The 25990-nt window shown below is 41.0% G+C and overlaps 1 protein-coding gene across 2 annotated transcripts in view; it reads right to left on the minus strand.

Moving 5' to 3' along the window:
* Positions 1 to 25990, minus strand: part of LOC121313113 (phosphatase and actin regulator 1-like) — a 330299-nt gene that overhangs the window by 205164 nt on the left and 99145 nt on the right. The window contains exon 1 of one of the 2 annotated variants that reach the window (XM_041245292.1): positions 8411 to 8595. The exons of the other annotated variant lie outside the window; for it this stretch is intronic. The gene's annotated coding sequence lies outside the window, so the exon portion shown is untranslated. Of the gene's footprint in view, positions 1 to 8410; positions 8596 to 25990 lie in introns of those variants that run through there. 2 annotated transcript variants of the gene reach the window in all.

The raw sequence follows: 25990 nt of genomic DNA on the forward strand, positions 1-25990 counted from the left end.
GAAACTTTTTTTTGTCTTAGTTGATGCAGCCGCCATGTTGAGTTTCAGCAGAGATGGAGTGAAGGCACATGATGAATAAAATCATAAAAAAGAAAAATTGACATTGTATGTCTTCAATTACTATACACTTAAATGTGTATTGACTAATGTACCGATTACATTTTTACCAGTTTCAAAATGCTTGAGATGATTTCTGAAATGGTCATTTTTTTAAAAGGGAAATAAAACAAAAACCATCAAAGTATTGTGATTAAGAACATAAGAAAGTTTACAAATGAGAGGAAGCCATTCAGCCCGTCTTGCTCGTTTTGTTGTTAGTAGCTTATTGATCCCAGAATCTCATCAAGCAGCTTCTTGAAGGATCCCAGGATGTCAGCTTCAACAACATTACTGGGGAGTTGGTTCCAGACCCTCACAGTTCTGTGTGTAAAGAAAGTGCCTCCTATTTTCTGTTCTGAATGCCCTTTTGTCAAATTTCATTTGACCCCTGGTCCTTGTTTCTTGTTTCAGGTCGAAAAAGTCCCTTTGGTTGACATTTAGAATTTTGAATGCTTGAATCAGATCGCTGTGTAGTCTTCTTTGTTCAAGACTGAATATATTCACTTCTTTTAGCCTGTCTGCATATGACATGCCTTTTACACCCGGAATAATTCTGGTTGCTCTTCTTTGCACTATTTCTAGAGCAGCGATATCCTTTTTGTAGTGAGGTGACGAGAACTGAACACAATATTCTAGATAAGGTCTTACTAATGCATTGTACAGTTTTGTGTCATCTGCAAATTTAACAAGTTTGCTTACTATACCAGAATCTAAGTCATTAATGTAGATTAGGAATAGCAGAGGACCTAATACTGATCCCTGTTGTACACCACTGGTTACCTCGCTCCATTTTAAGGTTTCTCCTCTAATCAGTACTTTCTTTTTCTACATGTTAACCACTCCCTAATCCATCTGCAAGCATTTCCTTGAATCCCTACTGCATTCAATTTGAGAATTAATCTTTTATGTGGGACTTTGTCAAAAGCTTTCTGGAAATCTAAATAAACCATGTCATATGCTTTGCAATTATTCACTGTCGACGTTGCATCCTCGAAAAATCAAGTAGGTTAGTTAGACACGATCCCCCTTTCCTAAAACCATGCTGACTGTTTCCCAGGATACCTTAGGTATACCATATAGGTAAGTTTCCATTTTGGATCTTATTATAGTTTCCATAAGTTTACATACAACAGAAGTCAGGCTTATTGGTCTGTAGTTACCTGGTTTGGATTTGTTTCCCTTTTTGTGGATCGATATTACATTTGCAGGTGGATCGGTATTAAGTTTACCGGAGTATAAATAATGCAGGAAGATTGTGCTTCACTGATTTTAGTATTCAATTATACGACAAGTTAAAAACTGTAAAGTTCATGAGCTGCACCGAGCAGCACTCTCTAGAGAGGGTTTTCATGTTACATCACAAGGGCCAGTAGAGATCACATTCTGGCCTGTAGTTATGAAGCACCACATACCTGTCTGGGCTGGTTACATTTTTTAACTTATATATAGTATAAATATAGCGCACAGGGCTTCCATTTCAATTGACCACTGTGCCAAAAAGCTGCAAAAACTAATTTACAAACCAATCCCCCACCCTCCGATTGAACTAATCCGAATTTTCCCGCTGCACTTCATGTTTGTTGTACAATCAGAATCTGAGACTGCTTACCAAAATGTTGTGTTGGTAAGAATTGCTCCCGCTACATGGACAATCTTTACTAATCGGGTTTTCTACAACTAAGCAACCGATAAGCCAAAAGGAAAGTGCTGAAATCAGTAATCGGAAAGAAAGCAAATTATGAAAATATGAAGATGAACATTTAGAGTAGAGACTTCATCTGGCTCATTATGACAGTGAAAAAAAAAAGTAATGTTCTCCCTTGTTTCCCAGACTTGCAGATAAAACAGCAGCTTTATTTGTTGAAAATTCACCATTTTGTTTACATCTTATTCAGTCTCGCAGTAATAATTCGCAAGATAGCCGGTGTCTGTCTGCTGTGACTTCACAATCTTTCCAGGACTTGTTGGTATCACTCAGCAAGATTAGCGCTGACTTAGGAGAGTCTACACAAGCGACAACGCTCTGAGAAGGATAGTTATTATTTTGTTTTATGAGTATTGTTTTAATAGTGTTTATTATTAGGATTAGGAATGGAAATTTCGAATAGTTTCCTATTAGAATGCACAGGGTGCAACATTTTCACATATTCGATTACCCGAACTCTAGTCCCTGCTCTTACGCGCCCAAGAAAAAAAGGCAAATGCATTTGTGTATTACAAGCAGACAGCATAACGTTTAGCCGGGTTCACAAAGTATACAAACAATGTGTAAGACTATATTTCCTTAGGCACAGGTTTTTCCTTTTGTTTACTGAATTAAAATACAGAACTCAATGAGCAACAACATCATAGCGCGTATCTCTTCCAATTAAAGCAACAGTAGCATAATATTGTGCAAACCACCAAATAATTTTTACTGTAGTGTATTCAGAATAAAATAACACCTATCATATACCAACCTAAATATTCTACATTTGTTTAATTCTAACAAATAATAACATTTATAAAATAATCTGAATAGTGCAAATATTGTAACCTGGCCAAAACAATAGAAAATACATTAAAACATTACAATAGCAGAACATTTCTACTAATTACAACTAGCCATCAAGTAGTGACCACAGATGAATCAAAGTCAAGTTACTTTGTTTATTCAATAACCTGTAAATTCAAAACAAGGAACATTCCTGGTTGTACTTTTAATGGTCAGTGCAAATGTTTCCCAAGTTTGACTTCCTGCTTTTAGCACTTGCTATATGCATTTATTTTATTTCAGTTCACACATTTTTGTATGTACTCAAATATGTAATATGCTATTTTTTTCGTGACAGACCCTCTCCAGGCCTCGATACTTCAGATGGAAGTGGCTGCCTTGCTGTACTAAGAGGTATTTTCTGGTGCCCAAAAAAATATCCTGGCTTTCGCCCCATCCTAGACCTGAGGCTCCTCAATGGGTTCTTAAAAGAAAGGAGGTTCCAGATGCTGACTCACCATCACATTCTACAGTCTGTCCAGCCGTGCAACTAGTTCACCACAGTGGACTTACGGGACATGTACTTTCACATTCCCATTCGTCCAGAGCACAGGAAGTATCTCAGCTTCATTTTTCAGGGAAGCGTTTACAAGTTTGCTCTGCTGCCATTCGGCCTCTCCCTAGCTCCTCATATGTTCAAAGTGATGGATGCTATCCTGGCTCCCCTGCGGCTGCAGGAGATCAGAGTAATAAACTCTCTATGACTGGTTGATCTGTTCCCAGTCATGAGAGGGAGCACTGGCCCACACAGCAGTCGTAACAGAGCATCTGGCGAGGCTGGGCCTCACCATCAATGATGCAAAGAGCCATCTTACACCGTTGCAGTGCACGATGTACTTGGAGCTCTGGCTGGACTCCAGTACAATGCTGGCATACCTGTCAGACGACCTCCTATTGTGCCAGAAACCGTTGGGTCTAGTGGCTGCAGCCATATCAGCCATTCAGCTGGGTCTGCTTCGCATTTACCTGCTACAAGTGTGGCTCGATACTTTCCACCTCAACACCAGACGTGATAGACACGTCGGTTGACTGTGTCTAAGACGTGCTTGGCAGCCTGCGCTAAGGTGTTGATCCGACGGACAACACAATAGTGGTGTGTATGTCAACCACCAGGGCGGCCTACGGTCCCTGGGGCTGCATCACATGGCCTCCAGGCTACTGACATGGGCTCAGAAGAACTTGCTGTCCTTGCGGGTGACGCACATTCCCAGAGTGGTGAACTGGTCAGCGGACTTCCTCTCCAGAGAGGGTCCGCATCTGTCGGAGTGGCGGCTCCACCCTCAAGCAGTGGAGCGCATTTGGGAATGGATCGGGAAGGCTTAGGTTGATCTCCTCGACTCGGCGGAGACAACGCATTGCCCCCTGTGGTATTCTCTCCACCGCTTAGGCAGTCCACTCGGCATAGACGCCCTAGCGCACGAATGGCCCAAAGCATTTTTGTACACTTTCCCGCCTATACCGCTGCTCACGACCTTTCTCAAAAAGGTCCAGTTAGAGGAAGCGTCAGTTCTCCTAGTGGCCCAGGAGAATCTGGCGCTCCTGAACGGTACCGCTGGTTAGCCCTAGGGCTGTCAGATGCGGTTGTGGGTACTTTGCAGAACACTAAGGCAGACTCCACTAGGTCTTTGTACACTTACAAGTGGAGGTTTTTCCAAGCTGGATTGGAGGCTAGGACCCAATCTCTTGCCCTATGCCAGTTATCTTACAGTTTCTGCAAGAACTGCTTGATGCTGTTAAGTTACCTTCCACATTGAAGGTGTATTTAGCGGCTATTTCTGCATGCCATGCCCCCTGTAGATTCAGTGTCTCCGAGTGCACATTTCTTGGCTACTCGATTTCTTAAAGGCGCCGAGCGATTACGCCCTCCCAGGAGGACTGTTCTCCCTGAATAGAGCCTTAATATTGTACTGGAGTCTCTCACAAAGGCCCCGTATGAGCCCATGCACTCCGTGGAGTTAAAGTACTTGTCTATGAACACAGCCTTCCTCCGCTAAGCAAGTCAGTGAGCTGCAGGCGCTGCCTGTGCACAGCTCCAGGATGCTTATTTGGGAGGATGGCAGCATGGTGCACACCAATCCTGCTTTCCTCCCCAAGGTGGTCACAGCCATCCACATTAATCAGTCTGTGGAACTGGAGTCCTTCCATCCACACCCGTTTGCTTCAACGGACAATGAGAGATTGAATTTCCACTGCCCAGTGCTGGCATTGAGATGCTACGTGGATAGGACAAGAGCTCTGTGTCAATCTGACCAGCTCTTTGTCTATCACAGGACACGGACCTTAGGACAGCCCCTCTCAAAGCACCGTCTGTCACATTGGATTGTAGACAAAGTCTCGACTGCTTATGATGCTGCTAGCTGGCCCCCACCTGGGAGGGTAGCCACACACTCCACTAAAGGATTAGCTACATCTTGGGCCCTCTTCAGAGAGGCCTCAATGTCTGATATTTGTACTGCAGCTAGCTAGGCTATGCCGCATACTTTCTCCAGGTTCTAATATGGTAGATTCTGCTCTGCAGGAGGCACAAGGGTCCTTGAGGGTGTAAGCTCACACCGCTAACCACCGGTTTATGCATTTCTGATGCATGCCTCATATGCTGCTGTTCCTTCACCCTCACAACAGCTCTGGTATCCCATATATAATGTCGTTGGTGGTCGTCTTCGAATTGAAAGGGGACGTTAGGTTACTTACCGTAACCCTGGTTCCCTGAAAGAGAAGACGACCACCAACCGTGAGGTCACATCGGTTGCCCTCACAGGTTCAATGGAAAAAGAGAAATGGACTCCTCAGTATGATGGTTTAATCCCTCGGTGGGTGGGACCGAGTGCATCATCCAAGGAAGGGGCCTATTGGCAGCTCTGGTGTAGAGAGCTCAGCAATTACCCACCCAATGGGCAAGCATATCCCATACATAATGTCGTCTTCGAATTGAAAGGGAACCAGGGTTACGGTAAGTAACCTAACGTTTTCATAGCTGAATATCTGCATCTGTATTTCAATACTGAAAAAAAAAGGAGTAAATAGAGTAAATGTTTTCATCTCTTTATAGGTAAAAAATTTGTTTTGTTTGAGCTAGTGATACAGTTGTGTTCCTAACAATAGCATTCTCTACCTTGGCCTTGATAACATAGAACAACTTATTGTCTAAATGCCAGACAATCAGGTTGTTTACCCATCCTAAGATGAAGTGCTTATAACTATCGTTTCTTTTATATGCCTTCATCTGGGAAGCTGTGTAAGAGGGGTTCTCAACTAAATAGATCCAGATATCGCCAAGTCGAGGTCGGCCAGTTCATGGCTCTAAGTGCTGTAAAAAGCACCAGCGGAGCACAATAGTTATCACAAACTCCTAGAATCTGGGACTTAATCTTTTCAATTCCTGACACTGGAGGTGAGAAGTGTGTTCTGTGGCAAATAACGCACACTGTAGTGTGGAAGATACCGAATTTGCTTTAGCAGCCATCGTTATTTTGACTGCCAGTATGGCACTGGGGCCATGTGTTTGAAAACCCTCAATATATGGAGAATCACCAGACGCCTGCTTTGCCCACCCTGTACCAGTAGATTTGTTGATGCCCGAGAGAGCTCTGCACTAAAGTGACATGAATTTTTACAGAGAGAAATCAGAAAATCAGCTGCAAGACAGACACAAATATACTTATGTTAATGGTTTGTAAAAATGGTCTCAAAATATTAGTTTTGCCTCGAGAGGCTGGGGTCTTGATTTGAGGTTGACATTTAAGATAATAACTTGCATTGCAAAAGTTAGTAAACTGAGTGCGAAGGTAGTTGCCTGTTATTTATGAATTTGGTCCAATGTAGTAAATTACTTGTACAGCTATTAATTAGTTATTATAAGGTAGTATTTAGTATTTATATATTTATTTATATTAAACGTGTTTAAATATTTTATGGACAAAGTGCACTTTAAGTATTTTTCTGAAACAAAAGTTACTGAAATCTGAAATTTGTTTATGTTTGCTGTTGCTCAGTCATTATTCATATTCTAACATATGCATGTATAAGCAGACAGATGATATTTGTTATGAATTAAAAATATTATTAAAACCATTTAAAAAAAGATGTTTGTGTTTTTTCTACTTTTGTTTTGCTTTCTAGTTGGGTAGATTTTACTTAATGTCAGAGTGTAACCCCACCTTAACTCACATTAGCTAACCCTGCCACTCACTTCTCAAAAAGGTAAAAATGCACACCTGTCAAACAATTTTGTATAAAATCAAGACCATACATGATATTAATATATTTATTCAGGTTCTACCACTGGTAACTTTACTTATTTTAAGTAGGATATCAGTAAATTACACTTATTATTATTACAATCTTTATTTTTATATAGCGTCTTTCATAGTGGACCACTGAAGACATTTCTAAACAAAAATGAAAAATTAACTTTGTCACATTCAAATGTCAGTGTGGGTATACATGACCATAGAATGAAACCATTATTTATTTAGTATTCTGTAGAGCAACAGCTTTTTAGAAACATAATTGTGCACTTTAAGTAGATATTTGGTTTGATACATGCTCTAAAGTTAAGTCATCTCAGCGCTCAAAATGGTAGAATTCTGAAAGGGTTAACGGGATGGTTCATGCCCTTCACATTCCAAGAAACTACTGTCACCTTGTCACCGCTTCAGTGATTTGGTTTATGTAACATGATAGCTTTTCGAATACAAAAGTCTAGAAAATTCTGGATTGTAAGTGAATATTCTTAGAGAGTATACAAGGGTATATGGGAAAAAGTAAAGAGCTATCTGAAGACCTTAGGCAGAACATTATAAAAATTGTCAGAAAGCTGGAGAAGGATACAAGAAGATTTCCAAATATTTGAATATCCCAATTTCAACTTATGTTTCTATTATCAAGAAGTGCAAGACTGGTTCTGTCAGAATGCTCCTTCGGTCTGAAAGAAAGAAGGTTCTTTCACCAAGAACAAGTAGAATAATTGTGAGGAAGGTTAATAACAATTTTAGATTGACTACCAAAGACATTCAAAGTGAGTTGGCTGCAAGTGGGAATTTGAAGGAACTGGAACAATTTTGCATTGAAGAATGGTCAAAAATTGATAAAGAGTCATGTGAAAAGCTCATTGACAAATGTCATAATCGTTTAAAAGAGATTATTATTGTTAAAGGTGCCTCAACTAGCCATTAACTTCCTTTTCCTTGTCAGGGCATGAATACTTTTGAAATAGCATTTTTGGAGTTTTGCAAAAACAATGCTGAAATTAATAATTGTAGACATCTGTATATAAAAATAGTTACATACCTACCCTCCAACAAGTGCTGAGGCTCGGGACAGTAAGAGCTGTATGATATATTTAACTGGTCAAGGTTGACAGAATATGTAATGTAACTATTAACATACACAAAAGAAATGCCTACCGAAGAAGGGCCCATACTAAAAAAGTACTACAGTACTAACACTGCAGTTTTTTGGATGCAATGTATACAAAAAACAAACAAAGCAATACAAACTTATACCACAAGCTTCATTCAGCCATTTGAGAAATTGCAGTGTGGTGTCTTAACCAGCTTCCTAAACAGGTCTTGAATCACTGATAAAGGAGGTTCAGGGGAGTACAGGTCTGTACAATCTAGAAATACACACACACACACATTCAAATCAATACAAACAAATATATTTTCTAAAACTTAGGTGGTATTGTATCACCCAGAAAAATTACGTATCCAGATAAACACTTCTAAACAGATAGAGGGGCTACCCCTCTCCTAGCTATTGAAAAATGCCACCTACCTCCACCTCATATACGATTCCTAGCTCTTTTCCCAAGATGTCTCAGAGGGCTTGTTCATTGTGAAGAGATTGACGATATAGAATGCAATTTGTGTGTGCATGTGTCATGCAGGAGCCGACTGGGAGCACTGCTGGAAAATGATGTGCCTCCCCTCCCTGGTTGTTAGGCAATACCGTCTGAGGCAGACTTTCACACACTGCAGAAGTGAATGACTACAGCAGGGACAGAACGTAGCCTTGTGTGGGTGTGGGTAATTATTATTTGTCTGTATTTATATAAAAAGCTTTTTTGAACATGCAGTCTCTGTATCTGTAGAGAAATGCTTAAGAGCAGCAAATGTCACATGACACACTAGCACTACATAATAACATAGTAGGGGCATTCTCTCACAACAAGAAATATTTATTTAAAAGGGGAAGGGAAAAAGAAAAAAAAAAACACACACACACATATCTATATATATATATATATATATATATATATATATATATATATATATATATATATATATATATATATATATATATATATATATATATCTATATATATATATATATATATATATAATATGTGTGTGTGTGTGTGTGTGTGTGTTTTTTTTTTTTTTTTTTTTTTTATATATATATATATATATATTACTTCAATTTGGTGCCACCCTCAAATTGACGCCAGAGTCATATATCAGCTTTATAATAGAGGCCGCCCCCAAATAAACGCCGCTATCAATAAACATTCAGGTATTTTTTTTCTCCCCCTACTAAAAAAAACACATCACAGTAAACAAATAAACACGCAAAACACTGACTATGTATATGTAATGCCCCCGAAGAGATGGAAGCCTCAATCTAGCAGGCAAATTACAAACTAATGTACACACATATTAAGCACATTTTATTTTATGGTAGTACAGTTCTGAAAGAAAACCAAAATAAACTACGTACAGAACAGCAGTCCTTCTGAAGTTCTTGTAGGCGATTTTGTTGTTTTGTTTTTAGTTCAATTGTAATTCCCATACTCAATTCCGTACAAATAAAAACAATGTGCTTACTATCCACAAATTTATTAAAATCAAACGGTAAGCCACTCGAGTGTTTTTTAGAGATTTGCCTTACCTTAGTCTCACATCATTTTTACTGATTAAAGTTGGTTTTGACCCCTCTCATTGAGATTGGCAAGTGGCCATTGCTCTATTACTATCTCATGCAAGATTTTGTACCACTGGCGGAGCTATTGTAATGCTGTAGAGTGACCCCATGGGCTTGCGGCGTCATACTCTACGTGGATTTATTCAGCCTCAGCTACCTTACAGCTCGTGCCTACATGCCCCTATCAAGCCTCAGGCTTTCCTAGCGCGACTGCAGGACTGTGCTCTTCTTGGCGTTGATCCCGACGCCGTATTAACTCGGCACTGGCTTGAACAGCTCTTTGATGCCAACCCCGACGCAGATTGTCCGGCAGGAGTAGAAAACATCTTCTGCGTCGTCCTCGACACCGAATTAACTCGGCTCCGGTCAGAGCATCGCCCTCGGCACCTACAGGCTCGGCACTGACAGACTCAGCACAGATTTACTCGGCTCCGACCGAGTGTTCTCGACATCGAAGACGATGTACTCGGCGCTTATTATCAGCCCGGCTTCGTCCGCGCTCTCTGGGCACCGACACCGATCAGTGCACCCTTGATGCTGACACCGAAGTCGATTACTCGGCACAGACGTGTCGTTCAGTCCCGCGCCAGGGGTAACCGGTTCTATGGCTGGAGACCGAGGCCAGGGCCTAAACAAAGACATGCTCCCTCCCAAGCCCAAGGGAGGCTGCCCCCCCAGACCTATTCTGGACCTCAGGGTCCTCAACATGTTCCTCAAACAAAGGAAGTTCAACATGTTGACAGCACAGCATATCCTTCAGTCCGTCCATGTTGGCAGCCGTCTCGAGAAACCTTCCCTTAGGGCTGCTGAGAATGCGCCCACTTCAAGCCTGGGTAAACACACTCAAGATACAGCTGGTCGACACCGGCTGGTGCGAGTGTCCAGGCAATGGTGGCTCCATCTCAGCAATCTGTGCCTCGGATCTCCCCTCCGCTCCCCTCACAGAAGGGAAGTTGTCACTACGGACGCCTCTAGCCTGGGTAGTGGAATGGTCTGGAATTAGAGGTGAATAACAGGTCAGTGGAAGGGACATTGGCAGCAAGCAAATATAAATGCCCAAGAGCTGCTAGCAGTAGCCCTGGCATTATCTCATTTTCACCAGCAGTAAGCACTCAAACATGTGCTGGTCCGGACAGATAATACTACAGTGGTAGCCTACATAAACCACCAAGACGGCCTGCGATCGCTGGGCCTTCACCAGGCAGCGCATAGACTCCTGTCCTGGACACACAGAAACTTGTGTTCCATCAGGGCAGTTCACCTCCCCGGTGTGGACAACAAGGCAGCAGACCTCCTGTCCAGAAGAGCTCCAGACAGCCCAGAATGGAGACTGCATCCTCAAATGGTGAAACAGATTTGGCCGAGTTCTCTATGGAGAGAGACGGGGGGGCCCCCTGGGAGTGGATGCGCTTGCTCACCCCTGTCCACAGGGGTCTTGTATGCGTTCCCTTCGCTACCGCTATTACCACTGATACTAGAGAGGATCAGGGTGGAGAGAGCACAGGTTTTGCTGGTTGCACCCAGGATGGCCGCTGGTTTACTCACCTCTCCAACATGTTGTTGGGTCAACCGTGGCAGCTCCCGCTACGCAAGGACCTCCTGAACCAAGCGGAGGGGCTATTATGGCACCCGAATCCAGCCCAGCACCAACTCTGGGTCTGATCGTTGAACGGAGCTGTCTATCCAGACGAGGTTTGCCAGATGCAGTGGTAGAGACACTACAGTCTGCTAGGGCACCGAGCACTATAGTCCAGTGTTCATACAAATGGAAAGTTTTCTAAAACTGGTGCATTGCTGAAGGTCACACTCCGGTGACCTGCCCTATTGAGACAATATTAACCTTCATACAAAATCTGTTGCAGGAAAATCCACCTCCACTCTGAAGGTATACCTGGCAGCAATATCAATGTGCCACAACAACATTGACTCTGTGTCCCGTGGGGCACACTTCCTGGCAGTGTAGTTTCTTAAACAGGCTCGGAGGCTTCGCCCTGCCATGAAAAGCATAGTCCCCAAGTGGGATCTAGAACTGGTACTGCGGGTCCTTGTGTCCCCCTTTTGAGCCCATGGCGTCAGTAAAGCTGCGCCCTGTTTCCTTGAAGGTGACATTTAATAGCCATTATGTCAGCCAGACGAGTAAGTGAGCTTCATTGATGACACATGTATGGCTTTCACTGGAAATGACTGGTGAGTAACATTAAGAACAAATCCAGCCTTTTTGCCAAAGGTGGTCTCATCATTCCATATTTTCCAACCAGTGGTTTTGGAAACTTTCAGACCTCCCCCGCACGAGTCAGAGGAGGACCGTAGACAACACACGCTTTGCCCAGTCCGGGTACTGCACTGTTATCTGGATAGGACGGCGTCCTGGAGACAATCCAACCAGCTGTTTGTCTGCTATGGGTCCCACTCTAGAGGTCAGATCCTATCGAAGCAACGTCTGGTGCACTGGGTGGCAGATGCTGTACACTTGGCGTATGAACAGATGGACTCCTGCTTGCCAGGGGACATTACAACCCATTCTACCAGGGGCAAAGCAACTTTGTGGGCTTTCCTTTATGGCGCCTCCTTGGATGAGTTTTGCAATGCTGCTACATGGACAGGTAGTCAGATATTTGCACGTTTTTACCGCCTTGATGTTGCAGACCGTGCAAGGCCCTATCTGGGCTCCAGGGTGTTGTAGGCGATGTACTCTTAGGCGTCATGAGGGCTCTGAGGCTATAGCCACAAGGCTGTACTGTCGGTAATCTCTGGAGCCACGACAGCTTTGGTACAGCTTCCCATTCGGTAATGGTTGTCATTCCATTGAAAGGGAACGTTATTCCATAACCCTGGTTCCATGAAAAAGAATGACAACTATTACCCTTCGAGGTGGTGTCCCGAGCTGACCTCCGATTTTGAAAGAAAATGGCGATATGCTACTGTGAGGACGACCCTTTTCAGCAGGAGGTGGGAGGGACTGCCTTTTTTATATGGGCTCTTCCCATTCGGTAATAGTTGTCAATCTTTTTCAACATATTTACAGAAATCAAACTGATATTCTAAGGTTATTTTTGTTGCAGAAAACACCAAACATCCAATACATACTCCTGATTCACAGGTATAGTACTCCCCTGACCTTCCAACTCCCACCTAATAGGCTTTCAGTAACTGTCAATGATAAATGTACTGTAGTTAAAATAGGTTAGTCACACATGCTGCTACATACAGGTAGGCTACCGTATTACAGAAAACAAGCAACCACGATACTTTTAAAATATCATAAATCATGTAATAAAATATTGCAGCGTTTGAAAATCGTAGTATTATTAATAATGGTTGCCCTTGTATAAAGGCCGCCCTCTTAAGCGGCGCAGTCATTTTGATCAATTTAAAATAAACACTGCACCGCTAAATTAATGTAATATGGTGTATATATATATATATATAATATATATATATATATATATATATATATATATATATATATATATACATACACATAGACACACACACACACACACGTGTGCATTGTAGGGAGAACAGGAATCACTGGATACACACACCAAAGCTTTCACGTACAATGCGCTTTTATTAGGGAGCCAACAGCAAGTCATCACCATCCACCAATCAACACATATACACAGACAGACCTTCCCCCACCTCGATCTGATGAGCGTTTTCCTTTGTCAAACAGGTCCGTTCACCATGAATTATACATAATTTTTTGCAAACTTAAACTGGAAACAATCAATTTCTCGAAAAAGAAAAACAAAATTCATGACGAACAAAACAAAATGAGAAATCCACTGTAAAGTTTCACAAGTAAAAAATGTATCAGGGCCCAATGTATCTTAATGATGGAAAATTATGATAAATTACATTAACGACGATGTAAAAGTCAGGAAAATACGAACAATTACATTTAAAAAGATGTAAAAGACCATACTATTTTATAACGGTTGAAAAATATGATCAATTACATTAACAACGATGTAAAAGACTGGAAAAATATAATAAATTAAATTATGTAAAAGACCAAAAAAAGCATAACATGGTAGATTTTTCCGTGCTTTCCTAGTGGAAGTTGTTTAGTCATGCGCAAGCAAACGCAGTGCGCTGCGTATCACTTTTTACAGCATGCCTGAAAATAACACTACACTGGCAGGCTTCTGTGATATGATTTTGTAGTTTCTTTGATTACATGATGTTAAATAAAAGACATTTATGTTCATATATGTACATTTTTTTGTATTATTGTTTCATGCTAAAATCCTATGAAAAACATTTTGCCACAGCTGTATATTGAAAAATACATTTGTGTCAAACAAGATTGTTAGTTAGTTCAAGAAGCTGTATTTAGTAACTACATATACATTGCAAGAAACATATAGTGTTTTCTAATCTAATTTCGCTATGAAACTGAGTAGTATTGTGTGAAGAGCAGGATTTTTTCAATTAAGCTGTATTTATTTATTAAAGTTTAAAATAAGGTTTTTGTATGGTAAGGTATACTGCAGGGGTGAAATTCTCAACAAAACAGTGCAGATACTCATATGCGCAGCCAGGTATAAACATAAAAAAAAATTGTGATATAACATAATAAGCCTTCAAAAATAACTGCGAAAATATAACCAATTCACCATAAACAAAGATGCTGAAATACAAAAAGCTGTGTACCATCTGCATGTATCATTCAGTCATGTAATGAACACAAGTTAAACCTTAAATGATAAGTATTAGGAAATATTACACTCTGCAGTAACTGCTGTAGAGAGGGAGCTTTGTTTCAAAATATCCTAAAAAATTGATAGCCTTGGATTAGAAAACATATCCCTGTTTTAATTTTTATTGTTTTACTTTTTACTTATCCCACAATTATATTTGTGTGCTTCTCTGTAGTGTTTCTGTCTGTATTAATTACCAATGACTATTCCAGTAAAAAAAAAAAAATGTGATGGAATTAAGGCCAGCACCAAAACTGGACAACACTGCACAAATATTAATGAATAAATTGTATTTCACCACTTTAGCACTCACTCTGGACTTGTGATTGTGTGTGTGTGTGTGTGTGTGTGTGTGTGTGTGTGTGTGTCTTGTGTGTGTTTAAAATTGTGTTTATTGTTTCGGGACTGAACGCCGTGGATTTAGCTGAGCAATGCACATCGTTGTGTATTGCCAGTTCTCATTATTATTTACTGTTGTCAGGTGACTTTGCACAATTTCGGGACTTTTTTTTAAAAACAGATTTGCTTGTCAACAGGGCAAATACTTAAATTAACACAGCAGTCTACGTTATGAATCAGCATAAGCCTGTTTAAAAATGCAACATGTTTAATTTATTAAGAAAAGAAAGGGAGAACAGTGGGTGTGTTTAGCTGCTACAGCATCATCAACATTGTAGACGTGAAATAAAGGTTTACCGTAATTAAATGCTTTCAGTTTTACGAACGAAAATATTAAATATTACATTAAGATCAACAATAGTAATTAATGTTGTTGTTTAACAACTGCTTGTAATTAATACATAAATCACAATCATAAATAAAAAGTTCCAGCTACACCTTTACCATACAATGAATGGTCAACCAACTTAATTAACCAACTGGACTTATTTAACACGACAATTTTAGATAGTTAGTGTGGACACAAGCATGACTTTAATTTTTATCTTCAAGGGGGTAGCCTAACCATTCAAAAACTCAGTAACTTACTAGTTTCATAGTGTACTTTAAGAAAATAATTACATATTACTTTTCTCTGAGAGCTGTTCCCAGAATTCACTGATACACATATTTTACATTTAAATGGATTTTATTTCATGTGCCTCGAATTCCGTAATATTCATTGTTTTGAAGGTTTAAAAGAAACAAAAACAAAACTATGAATCAGGAGACTTGTAACAGGGCGAGGAGCCCCGTACAGTATTGTTTGTTTATTTGTAGAACGAGGTCTCCCTCTGAGAGCATGAGAGAAGAGCACGAGAAGAGAGAGAAATTTTAAATAATAAAAAGGATCAGTGAAGGCAACTGCCCAGCCTGACCTTAGGTCTATTTTGTGTTTGTGATTTGTGTTGTTTTGTGCTCTGTGAGCAAGTGTTTTTTTGTTTGAATATTTTATTTATTGTTGTATTTAAATAAACGAAGCCGCACTTCGTAACTGTAGTTACTTTGTTTGTTTTCTGTTCCTGCATCTGGCTTGATGTCACTGCAACACCAGCCTGTCACAAGACTAAATTAAACATTTCATAACTTACTTTAGATGTCATTCATTCAATGAACAACTGTCTCACATTCCATTTCTTAAAGCTGTGGTTTTCAATCTGTGGGTGGCCGGCTGCCTTCAGATGGTCCGTGGAAAGGTTCCATAATTATGGAAAGGAAGCAGCAGCATAGTTTATAGATCCCATTGCAAACCCAAAATTTGAGACCTTAAAAACTCAGCTACAGAAGTAAGAAGAAAATACATACATGGATAATATCTCCAAGTTAAAAAAAAAAAAAAAAGATCTAAACTCTTTGTCATATATAGTTTTGGAGTGTCTAAAATGCATTCTTTACTTGGGAGTTTTCGTGTATTGAGCTCACATGCACTCAAAACACCAGCTTGTAAAATAAGTGATGCACATGACAGGGCGTGCATTGTGTTGCATTAACATATGTTGGGATGGAGACAAAGCAAAGCTTAAACTGTAAAATACAATAAAAAAGAACAATTTTCCACTTTGAGAAAAAATAATTTGTAAATATTAAACTGGAGGTTTACAAGGTTTTCATGCTGGTCTCAATCGCTCCGTAAACAGAGCTGACATAACTATTAATGTTAGCCTTGTTAGTGACCAAGCATTGAAAAATATCAACCATGTAGTTTTGTTGATACTGAAAAGATACAGTAATGGGAGGCAAAGACAAAGGGGGTCACGTATCAAGTGTTTGTGACGGTATTAAGGCCATAGTACTGTTTATGCCGGCCTTAAAATTGCCCTGTATGTACATGACACTTGTGGCAAGTTAAGGTTGTGTTAACACTAACAAAATGCTTTCTGTCGTGCAATGCGCTCAAACCTTACTTATATGCATGGGCAAATTGTAGGTGGCACTCATTTATAAATGAAGTCTGTGATATTAAAATGAGATTTGTGAAGCGGTAGAATAGCTACGCCGGCCCTAAAAGGTTCTACAAATAGGTCAGATTTCAAATTGGCCTTATTTGGGCTCAAAGAAAAAGTCAAAGCAACAGATAGGAAAGAGCATTATGGCAGCAGTCATAACATATTTCTTACGACAGAGTGCAGGCTTCTGACCTTCTTGAACAACCCAGGAACAGAGTGAGAGCACTGAGAAGGGAGTGTATTTAGGGTCTGCATCACCCTTTCTGATCTCCCTGAGGATGAAATTATAGCTCAATACTGGCTAAGCAGCAGCATTATTTTGGATTTGTTGGAGGAAATCAGAGCTGACATAGAATCAGGCAACACTCGCACGCAGGCAGAGCCGATGTTCTGAAAAGCTGAGCCTCCCCCTCCAAATGAGCTACCTAAATTGAACCATACGAGGAAGCTCATTTGGAGAAGCAGAAATGACTACTCCAAATGGGCAGTGTAGTAATTTTGGGCCAGTTAATACATTCCGAATGAGGTCAAATGTGTGCCGCAGCAGAGCACTACTTTACACTCCAACAATTTTAGTGCTGCGTCATTCGATCTTTATACATGACCCCCAAAGTTCACTATCCACGCATTACTACCGCTAACCTGGAGAAGCTAATACAAAAATACATTATTGCCATTTTTAAATGCTTGGTCACTACAGGTTATCATTGCGGTTTATGTCAGCACTGTTTATGGAGCTACTGAGACCAGCACAGAGGCTAACATAAAGCTCATGGTTCTCCCCAGGCCCTTTCAGTCAGGCAGGCTGCCTGACTAAGTGGAAGTTGCCACCTGCCTTGCAGAAAGATGCTACTGTGCCTTTAATGGTTATGCTGCTAGCACACTAGATCACTTTCACGTGCTGGGTGAAAACAAATCTTGTAACCACATATAGCTGTGTTGTGTTACATCTTGACACTACATTTAACCAATCAGAGCGCTGAAGCAGTGGGTTTAAGCACTCGTGAGGCTGAAACGTTAAACGACTGCTAAAAAAAATAAGATAATTTTCAAAGCAAAAACAGTGACAATTAATGTGGAAATTACCAAACCAAAATGGATGATTAAAAAAAAAAAAGAAAATGAAAAAGAGCAACCTGTTATAGTCAACGGAGAGAAAATTGTAGAAAGTGAATTAGAAGCACCACAACGGACAGTGTGTTAAAAAGATACATCATGATAGTGTGTATGATGTTATGTGGTTTAAAAAAATGGAAATGTATTTTTACAGCAAGGAATTGGGTGGTATGATGTGCAAGCTCTGCCAGAAACACAAAAAAAGATTAGAGGATCAGGGGGTAAACGGAGCAGTGTAGCTTGGGCAAGAATTAGGGTGGATTATTATTCATGATACAATTTCTTATTATTCAAATTATTTGTCTTATTGTATATAAAGTAAGGCAATTTTATTTATATGTTAAAAGTGCTCCTGGTTATAATGATCTGCCACCCAGCTATACAAAATTCCTGAGGAGAACCCTGTAAAACAGCAATTGAGCACTCGACCAGCAGAGTTTCATCCAATCAAAAACCATGAGCTGTCCAAGCATTTTTGTTTTATCGATTTCATTAAGTTGTTGACTTGTTAGATCTTTGTATCTCGTTTTTATTTCTTTTTTCAAAGGAGGTTTTGCTCCTTGTAATTCTAGCCACTTGTCTACTGTCATGCCACTGAAAAGATCAAATGTGATGAAAGGAATGTCACTCATTGACATGTCACATCTTAAAATAACTTTGCTTACAGAAACAAGCTCATCCATTGCATTAAAACAAAGAATTGTAAAGCTGCTGTTATTCTTAACAGTATAATGATTTTTTTATGTCCTTATTTTTCAATTAACTATTCACGTGTTAAACACTGGCCAGTAATGTTTAATGGCCGGAAATTACCGCCATCTTTTATGCTTATGGGCCCTTGTCAGGTAAGTGACTCATTCTCAAACAAAAAAACAAAGCATCAGTTGAAATAAGTGTGTTTAATTGTTTGGGGAATTAGATTTGCATGATATTGATTGCACACCTTTGTATTGTATTGCGTTTCACTAAAAAATCTATTTCTTTTTTTACTGCAGCTACTATATTAAAAGGTAGTTTCAATGATGCCACTGGTAAGATAAACCACAGTGATAACATTTTAATATTTTCACAAACTAGTTGTATTACAGTGTTATGCACCAATACACAGATATTTGTGTTTAAATCCTGTAATAAACCCAATCCTTAAGCAACATCCAATAACTAGTATTTTTTGACGGAAATAAAAATAAACTACCCTGAACAATCTCCAAAGCCGTAGGATCCCACGACAGAACCAAGAAAAATTGTGGAAAAAGTCAGGATTGTTTACAACAAATAGAACATAGGAAGACAGTTAAACCAGAAGACAACAACAGAGTTCAGATAGCAAATGTTATTGGATAGGCGTGGAATATCATACTTGGATGGATGGATCAAACATTTGGTGTACATGAGTTTAAATAGACAGCATTTGAACACTTCAAAATGTTTACTACAGTCCATCAGGCAGTTCTTATAAAAAGAAAAAAAAATGTCCATGAAACAACCACCACTACTTTAAAAGTCCCAAAATATTATTCAATCCGTATTGCAAACGTAGATGAAACAGAAAAGTTGAAACACAAAACAAAAATGAAACTTCTGTGCTGGGTGCTTGTTAATCCCCAATAAATAAACAAAAAGGATAATACTCCCAAAACAGTCCGAACAGCCCAGATAATCCTTGCGTGTGTTGTGTTTAATGTTGGTGTATAGACATTGGTACACGGGATATAAACGGGTCTGTGTAACATGAGTGTTTAAAATGTATATGTGTATTTAGGCACGAGGATTGCACAGCACTTCACGTGCTGGGATTGAAGTGAATAATTAATTGTTAATTGAATCCCGGCACAAGAGTAGATGCACGTTGTCACATACTCGCGGTTGGGTGTTCGGTGAGTGGAGAACGGGATAGGAGATGGAGGTAATGATAATAATAATAATAATAATAATAATAATAATAATAATAATAATAATAATAATAGATAAATATCTGCTCACCATGTTTGTCTGTAATGTCTGTTTTGTTAGTCTGTTTATTTTGGCGAATGTGCCGTGGCCTGTGTTTTTGTTTGTTCCAACCGTTTATTTTCTGTGTCTGTTCACTCATTAAACTGAGCGAACCCATTCGCTCAGCTCCACCAAACTCCACCTCTCTCTCTGTTTATTTTACTGCTTCTGGTCTGATGCCACCCACTCCGGCCGTCTTTGTGACACGTGGTGTCCTGCGTGGGATAACAGCGCCTCCAAGCGTCAGACCAGGAGAGATGTTTTGTCAAAAAAAAAAAAAAAAAAACACAAACAACAACAAAAAAAAACGAAAAAAAAAACATGCAAGGCTGGGACTGGAGAGATGGCTACCAGGACCTGAAGAGTTCCTCGTGGTCTGGAGGACCAGGGCTGGTGCCTTGCCTGTGGGGAGTTTGGGCACCCTGTGGTGCGCTGCCCCTACCAGGAAGGAGAGGAGGAACTGCCTCAGGAGAGGAAGGTGAGGAGGCGGAGAAGGGGAAAGGGGAAAAGGAAGGCAGAGGTCCCACCGCTGTCTCCAGAGCCGCACAAGTCTCCTGCAAGAGAGGGAGAGCTGCACCAGTCCCCTTGTAACAAGGGGAAACTACATGCCGCTCCCACCTCCACCGGCAGGAGCAGAACAGCAGGAGCTGCCTCTGCCTGTGCCACCTCCACCGGCAGGAGCTGAGCAGCAGGAGCTGTCTCTGCCTCCGCCACCTCCATCGGCAGGAGCAGAGCAGCAGGAGGTGCCTCTGCCTCCTCCACCAGCAGAGGGTGAATGCCTGCTGGGTCCCTGTCCACCAGCAGAGGGTGAATGCCTGCTGGTATCACTTCCCCCACCATCACGAGGAGAGGAGCTGGAGCTTCCTCTGCCTCCACCTCCAACAGGGGGAGAGGAGCAGGAGCTGCCTCTCCCTACACCAGAAGGACCAGGACTAGATGCTGGCGGTCCTCAGCAGCCCTTGCATAGGCTGCTGAGGGAAGCATTGGGAAGAACCTCCTGGCCGCAGTGGCCGAAAAGAGGGCCAACACCCGCACCCCAGCTTGTCCTGACTGCCAGCCTCACTTTGCCCAAGGATGCCAGCTTCGCTTCGCCCAAGGATGCCAGCCTCGCTTCGCCAAAGGATGCCAGCCTCACTTCACCCAAGGATGCCAGCCTCGCTTCGCCCAAGGATGCCTCTGCATCGCCTGGGGTTGCCCGCCGCTCGGCATCGCCTGGGGTTGCCCGCCGCTCGGCATCGCCTGGGGTTGCCCGCCGCTCCGCATCACAGCCGGAAGTACTGTGGCTGGAACCCCATGAAGGGGAGCTGCCGGCTACGAAGGAGGGGGAGGAGGTCTGGAGACCACCAACCCCAGCAGCAGTTTTGCTGCCGGAGATCGAGGGGGAGGAGGTCTGGAGACCACCAACCCCAGCAGCAGTTTCGCTGCCGGAGATCGTGGGGGAGGTCCGGAGACCTGCTCCCTCTGCAGTTTCTTCCCTGCATGAAGAACTGTGGTTGAAGCCCCACCAAGGGAAGCTGCCAGCGCCGAAGAAGGGGGAAGGTCAGGAGACCACTCCCCAAGCAGCCTTTCGGCTGCCAGGACTACCCTGGCAGGAGAATGCCACCCCGCTGTCAGCATTGCTGCTAACAGCATTACGACCTGTGGGCCCCTGGAAGCCTCCGGTCCTGGCCAAGGACTTTTGGGCTTTTAAGGGGGGAGGTGGCCATTGAGGCCATGTGTGCTTTGCACAGGGGGGGTATATGTGACATAGTGCCCGCCCCTGTGTATATTATCTGTTATGTGTTGCGTGTGGTGTGTTAAATGTTGGTGTATAGTCATTGGTACACAGGATATAAACGGGTCTGTGTAACACGAGTGTTTAAAATGTATATGTGTATTTAGGCACGAGGATTGCACATCACTTCACATGCAAGTAAAATGTAGTAATATGTGTGCACGGGGAATTGCACTTTATTAATTCACGTGCTGGGATTCAAGTGAATAATTAATTGGTAACTGAATCTCAGCACAACAGTATATATAGATGCACGTTGTCACATACTCGCGGTTGGGTGTTCGGTGAGTGGAGAGCGGGATAGAAGACAGAGGTAAAAATAATCATCATAATAATAATAATAATAGTAGATTATTTGTCTGTATCATCTGTTTTGTTAGTCTGTTTATTTTGGCGAATGTGCCATGGCCTGTGTTTTTGTTTGTTCCAACCGTTTATTTTTTGTGTCTGTTCACTCATTAAATGCTGAGCGAGACCATTGGCTCAGCTCCACCAAACTCCACCTCTTCCTTTGTTTATTTTCCTGCTTCTGGTCTGATGCCACCCACTCCGGCCGTCTTTGTGACAGGGTCTCACCCAGTTCTTCCGTGGTCCTGTAGAGCTTGAATTTTCCAACCAGGTAAGAAGACAAAAAGTGATGATGATAAATGGATTAGTCACTGTTGTTGCTCTTAGGATCCATATAAACAATTTGAATGATGTGGATAGTTTCAGTTTGGCAGGAGATTAGATAACTGGTTAATTTAAACTGGAAAAATGGCAGATTAGAGAAAATACTGTTTCTAACAACCAAAAGATTATTGCTTCCTGATTTCTTCTTTACAGACCAGCAAACTCCCTCTTCAAACAACTCTGCATCCACAAAAAACCACACCCGAAAAAGAATCACCCCAGCAAAAAAAAAAAAAGGAACCAACCTCCTCACCAGGAAGTAATAGTCCTATTTAAAGAGCCACCAATTAAGATACTTAGACTTCATGATACATCAAGCCCAATAAGACCTTTGCGAAGGCAATTAAGGAAAACACCTGAATCTAAACAGAATGTCCATGAGGCAATTAAAGAAAAGATCCTCAGTTAAAACGAGAGAAAGTCCAGTGCAGAGATAAACCCCTACCAAAAGTTAACAGTAAATTGAAATAGCTTCACCTAATTTTACCTTATGGAATGTGAAAGGCCCACTTTAAAAATGAAAACAAAATTACTTATTTAGAATTGAATCAGAGAATTAAATTAACCTGGCCAGGTATTCTGATACTCAATTAAGAGCAGCAGGCAGCAAATTACTTATGCTGCATCCATGTAGCTAGTGCTACAATCCAATTCAATAAAACTATGGTTACCATATTACAGATCCTCAAAAAGAGGACACTACCCAGGGGGGTTGCTGACTGGCGACCAATTTTTATTTAAGATTCGTTGTGCAAAATGAACACGGAAAAATTAAATTTATACTAACTACTTTGAACATCTGAAAATGAACATCTAAAAAAAGAAGTATAATGGCCTGCATCAAACGTACACTTAACATTTTACAGTACTTTATTGATTGCAATCAAAAAAGCCTTTGCAAGATAACTATCAAATCCTTGCACCAAACGTCCGTTTCATATTGTGCTTCTTTTTGTGCCCTTGCATATTTCTCTGCAGAGCGTATCTTTCTCAGCAGTGGTTGAAGTAGCTCTAAAAGTCTTTGCAAGATGTGTGCCTGAAGTAAGTTGTGCTGTACGAGCAGGATCCCTTTCAGAGACTCAACAGTCAAGTTGTTCCTTTCCTTTGTCTACTGGCTTTGCATCAGTGAAAAAACTTGCTCTACATTGTGAGAGGGAACAGCAAAGAACTGCAATACAGTATGTAACAGTGCTGAATGACATTCAATGTTTTTGGACCTGTTGAAATATTTGGGTTATTTTTGGAGTGCTATCAAGTTCTTGAACTCTTCATCACTTGTACACCCTTCCACACATTTCTTGAGTTTGCAAGATTGCAAAGCACTTACCTAAACAACAAGAAAACATTTGAAATTTGGAACTCACTGTAGCTCGGTGTTGTTTACATTATCATCTGTGCCTTGCTGGAGTTTGTCGTTCAAGCAACATCTATGTATTTTAAGTGATGGAAACTGAAACTTTCAAAGTATTTTTAAATACAGTTTTCTTAAATACCAATACAGTACTGGTAGGATTTTAATAGCAAACTGTATTTAAACTGTATTTCTACTGGTATTTAAACCTCAGTGTTTCCAGAAATATATTTTAAGGAGAATTCTCATACCTCCCATTAAAATCTACATTACGCCACACTCACTTTAGCGTTCAGGGATAATAAAGAGCACATTCTAACATGAAAAGTGAAAAGAAGGTCTCATACCTCTGCTGCTAGAAGTGCAGTTTGTCAATACAATATGTACCGGTAGTTATTTTGTTATGCAAATCTTTGATTTATTTGTGTAGGGCAACTGAATGAACTAATTCCTGTTTATTTATTTATTTAGCAGATGACTTTATCCAAGGCGACTTATAAGTGTTACATGGCAGTACAAGGTCAAAGAATATGTATATAATATATAAACCTATATAATGTGTATTTATTTATTTTCTAGTGATGGCCAAAAAACAGAAAGATAAAAAAATATGAAGTCAGATCTTTTTTTTAATTGGTTACATGTTTTGACACATTCATATTTGGCTCGTTTAACAACGTGTTATATTATAGTTGTACCAAACAAGTATTTTACGTTTGTTGTTATTTGGTGGCTGTGATGCAAATGTATTCAATGCACACAAAAAAGAAGGGCAGTTTTATCCTGTTTCATTTTACTATATTTTACATTGCACGGTGCGTTTATCTGAAGCAAAACTAAAGTATTGCAGAGCAGGCTATAACATAATAAACCCGAAGAGGCTTTTTTTGCTGATCACAAAATATGAACTCCCGTCAGTCTATGAATGAGCCTCTGTAGTTCCTCCATTTAAATACATTCGATCAAACTCTGATCCGAATGTGAAACTGCTCTGAAGCAAGATCGAGTTAGGATCAGAATTTGGGCTCAAACTGAGCTCAGGACCAATCCTGATTCTTTTAGTACAACCCAGTACGTCACAGGAGCAAGATCAAATCTGGGATCCAATACAACTGGCCCCAGTGAACAATACAGTGGCTTGCGAAAGTATTGACCCCCCCTTGGCATTTTTCCTGTTTTGTTGCCTTACAACATGGAATTAAAATAGATTTTTGGGGGGTTTGTATCATTTGATTTACACAACATGCCTACCACTTTGAAGATGCAAAATATTTTTTATTGTGAAACAAACAAGAAATAAGACAAAAAAACAGAAAACTTGAGCATGCATAAGTATTCACCCCCCCAAAGTCAATACTTTGTAGAGCCACCTTTTGCAGCAATTACAGCTGCAAGTCTCTTGCGGTATGTATCTATAAGCTTACATCTAGCCACTGGGATTTTTGCCCATTCTTCAAGGCAAAACTGCTACAGCTCCTTCAATTTGGATGGGTTCCGCTGGTGTACAGCAATCTTTAAGTCATACCACAGATTCGCAATTGGATTGAGGTCTGGGCTTTGACTAGGCCATTCCAAGACATTTAAATGTTTCCCCTTAAACCACTCGAGTGTTGCTTTAGCAGTATGCTTAGGGTCATTGTCCTGCTGGAAAGTGAACCTCCATCCCAGTCACAAATCTCTGGAAGACTGAAACAGGTTTCCCTCAAGAATTTCCATGTATTCAGCGCCATCCATCATTCCTTCAATTCTGACCAGTTTCCCAGTCCCTGCCGACGAAAAACATCCCCACAGCATGATGCTGCCACCACCATGCTTCACTGTGGGGATGGTGTTCTCGGGGTGATGAGAGGTGTTGGGTTTGCGCCAGACATAACGTTTTCCTTGATGGCCAAAAAGCTCAATTTTAGTCTCATCTGACCAGAGTACCTTCTTCCATATGTTTGGGGAGTCTCCCACATGCCTTTTGGAGATCACCAAACGTGTTTGCTTATTTTTTTCTTTAAGCAATGGCTTTTTTTGGCCACTCTTCCATAAAGCCCAGCTCTGTGGAGTGTACTGCTTAAAGTGGTCCTATGGACAGATACTCCAGTCTCCGCTGTGGAGCTTTGCAGCTCCTTCAGGGTTATCTTTGGTGTCTTTGTTGCCTCTCTGATTAATGCCCTCCTTGCCTGGTCTGTGAGTTTAGGTGGGCGGCCCTCTCTTGCCAGGTTTGTTGTGGTGCCATATTCTTTCCATTTTTTAACAATGGCTTTAATGGTGCTCCGTGGGATGTTCAAAGTATTGGATATTTTTTTATAACCCAACCCTGATCTGTACTTCTCCACAACTTTGTCCCTGACCTGTTTGGAGAGCTCCTTGGTCTTCATGGTGCCGCTTGCTTGGTGGTGCCCCTTGCTTAGTGGTGTTGCAGACTCTGGGGTCTTTCAGAACAGGTGTATA

The sequence above is a fragment of the Polyodon spathula genome, chromosome 3, assembly GCF_017654505.1.
Source record: "Polyodon spathula isolate WHYD16114869_AA chromosome 3, ASM1765450v1, whole genome shotgun sequence".
NCBI classification, from domain to species: domain Eukaryota; kingdom Metazoa; phylum Chordata; class Actinopteri; order Acipenseriformes; family Polyodontidae; genus Polyodon; species Polyodon spathula.